The sequence below is a fragment of the Furipterus horrens genome, unplaced genomic scaffold, assembly GCF_987537825.1.
Source record: "Furipterus horrens unplaced genomic scaffold, mFurHor1.1.pri manual_scaffold_3, whole genome shotgun sequence".
NCBI classification, from domain to species: Eukaryota; Metazoa; Chordata; class Mammalia; order Chiroptera; family Furipteridae; genus Furipterus; species Furipterus horrens.
In genome coordinates, this window is record NW_028327173.1 from 30,069,033 (window position 1) to 30,076,942 (window position 7,910).

The 7,910-nt window shown below is 38.3% G+C and overlaps 1 pseudogene; it reads left to right on the plus strand.

Annotated features, from left to right (window-relative positions):
* The first annotated feature begins 7,217 nt into the window (after positions 1–7,217).
* LOC150014775 (U4 spliceosomal RNA) lies at positions 7,218–7,298 on the plus strand (annotated as a pseudogene).
* Positions 7,299–7,910: the final 612 nt, after the last annotated feature.

The following is a 7,910-nucleotide window of genomic DNA, read 5'->3' on the forward strand; positions in this document are numbered from 1 at the left end:
GAAATCAGCTGACAGTCTTATGAGAACTCCTTTGTAGGAAACTCTCTGCTTTTCTCTTGCTGCTTTTAAGATTCTCTCTTTATCTTTCACCTTTGGCATTTTAATGATGATGTGTTCCTCTTTGGGTCTAGCTTGTTTGGGACTCTCTATTTCCTTCACCAAATTAGAGAAGTTTTCATTCATTATTTTTTCAAATAAGTTTTCAATTCCTTGCTCTTTCTCTCTCCCTCTGGCATCCCTATGATTTGGATGTTGATAAGTTTGGAGATGTCCCAGAGGCTCCTTATACTATAGGGTTTGTTTTTTTTTTAATTCTTTTGTCTTCTTGATGTTCTGATTGAATGCTTTTTTCTCCTTTATGTTCCAAATCATTGATCAAAAATCTCAGCTTCATCCCCTCCATTGTTGGTTCCCTGTAGATATTTTTTTTCACTTAATGTAACCTTCATTTCTTCCTGGGTCTTTTTTAATGCTGTTGCCATACTCAATGAGTTCTTTGAGCATACCAATAACCAGTGTTTTGAACTCTGCATCAATAGGTTGGTTATCTCCATTTTGTTTAGTTCTTTTTCTGGAGTTTTGTTCTGCTCTTTCATTTGGGCCATATATCTTTGTCTCCTCAACTTGGCGGCCTCCATGTGTTTGTTTCTGTGTATTAGATAGAGCTGGTTTGACTCCCTGTCTTAGTAGCATGGCCTATTATAGAAAAGGCACCTGTCAGTTGTGTGGGGCAGAGCCTTAATTAATCACTAGGTCAGGCCAACCCATTTCACTGCTTTGTGGCTCTGTGTGGGGAGGGGGCTCAGAGAGAGGACAGTGTCACTGCCTGGCTTCTGGAGGTTTACCCAAGAGGAAGCTGTCCCCCAGCACTCGCCCTGTTTCCAGTAACTTCACTTTCTCCACATTTGCCACTGGTGCCCTTCCAGCTGTTGCCCTGATGCTGAACCCCAGAGGGGGTGGGTCCGTGTAAGTCCTAAGTCCATGTGGGCTTTTTAAGAGGAGTCTCTTGAAAATCCAGCAGTTTCTTCTGCTGCCCCAACCCCCACTTGTTTTTACAGCTAGAAGTTATGAGGATTTATCTTCCTGGCACTGGAACTCTGGGCTGTGTGGTCTGGCTTGGGACTGGGATCTCTCACTCCTGCTCCCCAAGTATTCATCCCAGTTTTTATCCACCACTGGTGAATGTGAGACCACTCATTCAGCCATCTCTCCCCACCTCTCCACCCATCTCCATGTCTCCGCCCCTTCTACCTCTCAGTGTGAATGTGGCCTCTTTAAATCCTGAGCTGTCAGACTTCCATACAGCTTGATTTCTAACTGTTCTGGGTGATGTTTGTTTTGTGGTCTAGTTATAATTTTTCTCTGTAGTTGTATGAGCAGGTGAAGCGTGTTTACCTGCACCTCCATCTTGACCAGAAGTTCTTAACAAACCTTTTTAAGAGACTTTTTCAGAAGAACTTTCCGGGGCAAAGCAGCTGATCCCAGTGGTGGCTGGCCAGGCGAAATATCCACTTCCTTGTGACTTCTTACTCTATCAAACTTCTGAGATTTTTTTTTTGTCTCTGACACTCACTTGGTACTTTTTTATGAATGTATTCCATTATTTTTCTACTGTAGAAGCTTTGTTTTTTACCCACATATAATTGCTTCTTAGATGTACATTTTCCCACATTTTAAAAGCTCAGAAATTGGGATGCTGCTTATAATCTAAACTGTCTTTGATTTGATTCCACTCCCCCACATAGCCTAACATAATACTAGACACACAATAAACACTGAACTAATGTTTGTTTATTGATTGACTAATATGTAAATTAAGAGGAGGCCATATAATTTGAATTTTTTTCTTAAATACAAACATCAACTTGACCTCCAGCATTTCTTCAAACTCTTAAGGTTCATAAGTCTTTATTCAATAAAATGTTAGATTGTTGCAAAAAAGAAGAAAGGAATAAGGAAAGTGTAATTACTTATCTACTTTTGTAATAATTTAAATATGGATTTAACATTTAAAAAGCATTTTTTAATAATACCTACCATACCTTTGTGTAGAATTTTTCCAAAAAGAAAACCCACAATATAGGTATAAAAAATGACTCTAAGAATAATAGAGAAAAGAAGAATAGTAGAGAAAGTACATGATTTACCAAAGTTCCACAGCTAATCAATGTCTTAGTGTCTTGGCTTGCAGTACTTGTTCTTTTCCCTGGGCGGTGTTGTCCCACGGAAAGGCAGAGGTACCAAAAGCATCCTTAAATACAGCTAATTTTTGCAAAAGCCTTCTTACAACTGATTGCCTCGAAGTGAAATTCTAACTGCATATGTGCAGCTGCATTCATCTCTTTCTGGTCTTCAAAAGAAAGGGAGGGGAAAGATGCAGCAAAGCTGAAGTATAATTGCTTATTAGGCATTGTTCAATGAGGGAGGCAGTAAAAAGTGAAACTACTATTATTGTATAGTAAAGAGCCCCTTATTTCGCTCTTGGGAAAGATTGAAGGATATTTACTGCTAAAATGCAATTTTCACTCACTTTGAAAGAACCATCACAAGAGTTAACTCATTTTCCAACTTGGAACCTTTAAGTCATTCTCATGAAATGTTTATACTTCTTTGTCTTGCATGGCTCCTTCTCTGCACGTTCCTTTATTGTGTCACTCCACTGCTTAGCTTCTGTTTGACTTTTCACTTCTACGCATGAATTTCAGGGCTCTCTTTCAGTTACCCCCTTCCTGCTTTTGCTTTCATTGAAATGATTTCTTATATAACATGCATTTTAGTCAAGATTAACTTACTTTTGCCCTCTGAATATTTTATATTTCCCTAACTACAAGTTCATTTTTTAAAAAGATTTTATTTATTTATTTTTAGAGACAGGGGAAGGGAAGGAGAAAGAGAGGGACAGAAACACCAATGTATGGTTGCCTCTCATATGCCCCCAACTGGGGACCTGGCCTACAACCCAGGCATGTGCCCTGACTGGGAATTGAACTGGTGACCCTTTGGTTCGCAGGCCGGTGCTCAGTTCACTGAGCCACACCAGCCAGGGCCCTACAAGCTCATTTTGAAGCCAGGTGTGTCCAAGTTGGAAGTGTCTGTTTTCCATTTTGCTGAACTTATTCCTGGAATTATTATACTTCTCTCTTGGGAAAAGAAGGGTGGCTTATAATGAAGATCATTACTCCAGAAAATAGTGGGCACTGATTTTACAAGTTACAGTGATGGATCTTGGTAGTAGTGGTTGCTCTTATTTATATTTAGTTAGTTATTTTTACTTTCTAGCTATGTTTTGCTTTTTAACTATATTTTAGTTATCTTCTTGAGCAGGTTTCTAAATCTGAGATTCAATTATTATATCTGTAAATTATGGATGAAAATGCCTATCAGGATTTTTGTGAGAATTAAGTGACATCATTTATTTAAAAGTGGCTAGCTGTTTAATTTTATAGTTAGCTCCTCCTAAAATCTCATTCAGTTCAGTACATCCCTTAACTATTTACAACTTGAAATCATTCTAATTCTTTTCCATGCTCTTCTCCTAAATTTTCTTGCCCTTAACTCACTCAACTTTTCCAAATTTTGTGATCTTCTAGTAAGCCGGCCATATAATTTATTTGGACACTTTTGAGAGTGTAAGGGGCAGACACCATCAATTACTATGCAACAACAACAGGTATAAATTGGGACGGTCCTAGGCAAACTAGAACGTATCCTATTCATTAGCTCTCTCTTTGCTATAGCAGACTACTTCCTGCCCTGGGAATTATCTTCATGTTTCCCTATCCAGAACTTCATAGCTTTATTGACCTTTTTACTCAGTATAAATTCCCCTCTCTATCACACCATTATCAATACCTATGCTCAGAAATGAATATATTTATTTTCTAAACCACCCTGCTTTACCAACCTCTCCATTTCTATTAAAGACTAGCTGATACTTTTATTTACTGAGTTAAAGGAACACCAGAGGAGAACCAGGTTTGTGAATGTAAATGATGAGTCCTGGTTTGGATATGCGGAATTTGAGGTGCCAGTGAAATATTCAGGTGGAGAGCTTATGTAGGCAGTTGGATATGTGGGTCTGGAACAATAGATTTGAGAGTTTTAGGGATATCAATGGTAATAAAGCCATGGAAGTGAATGCATTGATCTTAGGAAAAAGCCAAAGTCGGAAGAGATATTTGCATTAGAACAGAATGGGAAACATGTTTCGTGGTCACATAAAGGAAGATCTGTCAAAGAGGGCCAAGAAGGAGCAGCTAGGGAAGAAAGAATGAAATCAGAAACTTGAAAACATTTCAAAGAGGGATTGGTCAACTAAAACTAGAAATAAAAAATTGATGGTCTTACTGAGGGCAGTCTTGGAGGACTGGCAGGCACAAAATCCAGATTGATATAGTTGAGGAGTAAGTGGGAGGTGAGAAAATAGAGGCAGTGAGTGCAGGCAACACTTTCCACAAGTTTGAGAAGGAGAAGGGGAGAGAGAGAGTGAGAGCTGGAAAATGATGTGGATGTACTAAAAAGGACTTTTTTTTTTTGTAATGAGAGCTACATTAATGCTGAATAGAAAAGAGCCATTAAAGAGAAAAAGGTTGGAAACAGGAAAGAGATGAGCCTAGAGCAAAGGTCCCCAAGGAAGCACAGAGCTCCACAGCACAGGGGAGGATCTAGCCTTTAATACCAGGGCCTCTTCTTCCCTCTCTGCAACAGGAAAGAACTAGGTGCAAGTAGGAGATGGAAAGTTCAAGGAATTTCCTCCTGATGGTTTCTCATTTTTCAAAGATAGGTGTTCAATAAACACTTATTAAATCAATGAGTGAATAAATAACACAAGTCTATAATCTGCACAGTTCCTTATTTTCCTCCACAAACATTCTGTTGTCTAGAAAAGCATGGGGATGATAGTGGAGGTGAGTGGAATTCAGGGTACTTTGGCGGTGATTACCTTCAGAAAGAGTACTTTTGGGAAGGGACGTTTCAAAGTCAAAAAAGATTCTGCAAATGGAAATCAGCAGGGAAAATGCTGCTGTATTGGGTGGAGTGGAAGCAAAGGGCTGGCTCTCTGTTCTATACAGGTCTGTTTTATTCTATACTTCTGTAATTTTTTAAAAATCTTTTTTTTAATTAAAAAAGACCACAAACTTAGACTTTAAGAGGAGAGCATGGAACTATCATCTATGGAGCACTTATCTGCCAAGAACTGTGGTAAGTATCTTTCATTTACTCTTCATATCTACTTTTAGGTAGGTATAATTAGCACTGTCTTCATTTTAAAGTTGTGGAAACTGAGCTTCAGAGAGTATAAATGTGACAATGTCATGCAACCAGTGAGTGACAGAAACAGGATTCAAACCCAGATTTGCCTCCAGTCATTCCTAACTGTGGTACTATATTTCCATCTCAAATTTAATAGCTCCTACCATTGCAAATACTCTTCATGAGTAAATTGTACCCTGACATGCTGTGGGCATTATTCTTGTGATATGTTTCATTCTTCAATAGTCAAATCTTATCTCCTTCATTGCTCTACTTGAATCCTACCTTTTGCCTAAACACTTCAGGACACGTCAAACCCTGATGATCTCTCTGGCCTTTAAAATCCTACAACAGTTTGCCTATGTTACTCATTTGATAAATTTTATCTGTACTATAATTTCGTTGGATATTATTTACTTTTCTTTTGATTATGACTTAACACCACAAATCCACAAGCTTTGTAGAAGATAGAAAGTACATATTATGTCTTTTTTTTTAAAGCATCTTTTAGAACTTTTTTCTAAAGTCTTGTCTGTAGTATGCAGTGAATAAATATTTGTTGATAAATTGCTGGGTTATTCTTATCATCCATATTGGTTGAATGTTTCCGAGAGCTGCCTGCAATTACTTCACAAAATTCTTGTTGAATTAGAAACGGAGGGTTTATTATTTTTGCTGCAGATTGCTTTTTTTCTTTTTTGGTTATAAAACCGGGAATCTCAAAAAGACTATTGGTTTATATGTGTGTGCAAGGGGATTTCTTTTGAAAGGGAATGTGGAAAAAGCAGACTTTTAAAAAATAATTAATTAATTGTTTTTTAAACAAGGTTACTTTATTTTATTTTAATTTTAATTTTATTTTATTTATCTGTTTTTATAGAGAGGGAAAAGGAGAAAGAGAGGGAGAGAAACATCAATGTGCTGTTACCTCTCACGCACCCCCAACTGGGGACCTGGCGTGCAACCTAGTCATGTGCCCTGACTGGGTATCGAACCAGCGACAATTGGTTCGCAGGCCAACGCTCAATCCACTGAGCCACAGCAGCCAGGGCTAAAAGCAAACTTTTTAATTTGGTAAAGTTTTTTGAAGCATACAAGTTCCCATTTTAAAAAAACGTCAAAATTGGTTGAACTTGAAGCTCCCCTCCTCCTTCCTCTTCCTTCATAGCCCTTTTCTAAACCCACTTCCCTTAAAATGACTTTTATTGATTTTCACTCAATGAGAGTTATTCTTCAGAATGAGGATGGAGGGGTCAGAGAGAGAAATTTACCCTGTGTTACCTGTGGAATAGGTGTATGTCTGTATCCAGTCTTGCTTTATTTGTTCTGTTTCCTGTATCCAGAAACCTGCACGCTGGGGATCATTAGGTCTTCTGTGTCTTGGTCAGAGCCTGAGTACAGTATACTAATAGATCAATTTATGTGTTCATTCATTCAGCAAACATTTATTGAGCAGGCATGTCCTAGGCATTGGAGATACTAAGATGAATAAGATGTAGTCGCTGCCCTCAATGACCTCTAGATGAACACGAAGGCACCAGCTTGATGGGGGTTGGGGTCAGGGAAGGCTTCCTGAATGAGGTAACTGAATATCCTCCCTTAAAAATAAAGAGATCAGCCTTGTAAAATAAATATAAACATCTAATCAAAGTAGCCAATTAGAAAGACATTTATTAAGAAAAGACAGTCTATTATCAGTGTGTCCTGTGTTTCTTTTGCAATTTTTTCCCTAATTTCTTTGTCTCCAGTCTTATCCTGCTCCTGTATGCATTCGAAATTGCCTCCAAAGTTATTTCTAAGCCTTGATTTGATCATGTCATTCCTGTCTTAAGAATTTTTAATGGCTACTCATTCGTTCATTCTACCTATTCATCAATCACCTACTGTGCTATTTCAGGCTAGTGGTAAGTGTTTGGGACACAGTGGTGAGCAAACAGTTCTTCCCTTCATGAAGCCTAAATTCTAGCTTTGCGCAGTGGCAGTTTCACAGCCAATGAGGTTTATCCAAGGAGCGATTATTGCTAATTGAAAAAGAAAATGAAAAAGAAGCCTAAAGTCTAGACCCAGAGACAGACAAGTAAGCAGACTGTTTCGGTATAGTTTACTACTAGCTTTGACAGGTAAGCACACGGTTCTGTGGGAGTATATACAGGAGCATCTTGTCCTGTTTTGGGAAGTCAGGTATGCTTCCTGAGTCCTGTTCTCAAATTTAAATCAATTCAGTCCAACAGATATCATTATCTATTGTGCTAGGTCTTATGCAAAACAACTGCTTTTAAGCAGATCAAAGTCTAGTGGAGGAGCTAGAAAATTTAATCTGTAAATCCAGCACATTGTGGTAAGTGAATAGATAAATGCATAGGATGCTAAGGTAACAGGGGTTGAGGAGAAAAGAGGAGACTCATGGACAGCACGGCTTTATGCAAGAGACAATGCCTAAACAGTCTTGAAGTATGAATAGGAGTTAGCTAGACATTGGAATTCCCAGTTTCTTACTGTAACAAACAAGACCCTTCACAGCCCCTTGGTCTGCTTTCCCAGTGCATCTTTATTTTTTCTATACCTTTGTTTTTCAAATTAGAAACAAGAACCCCTGGGTAATTTAGGCTTACATATGGGATGTGAGAAAGTACTGGATAAATATGGCACATCTTTCT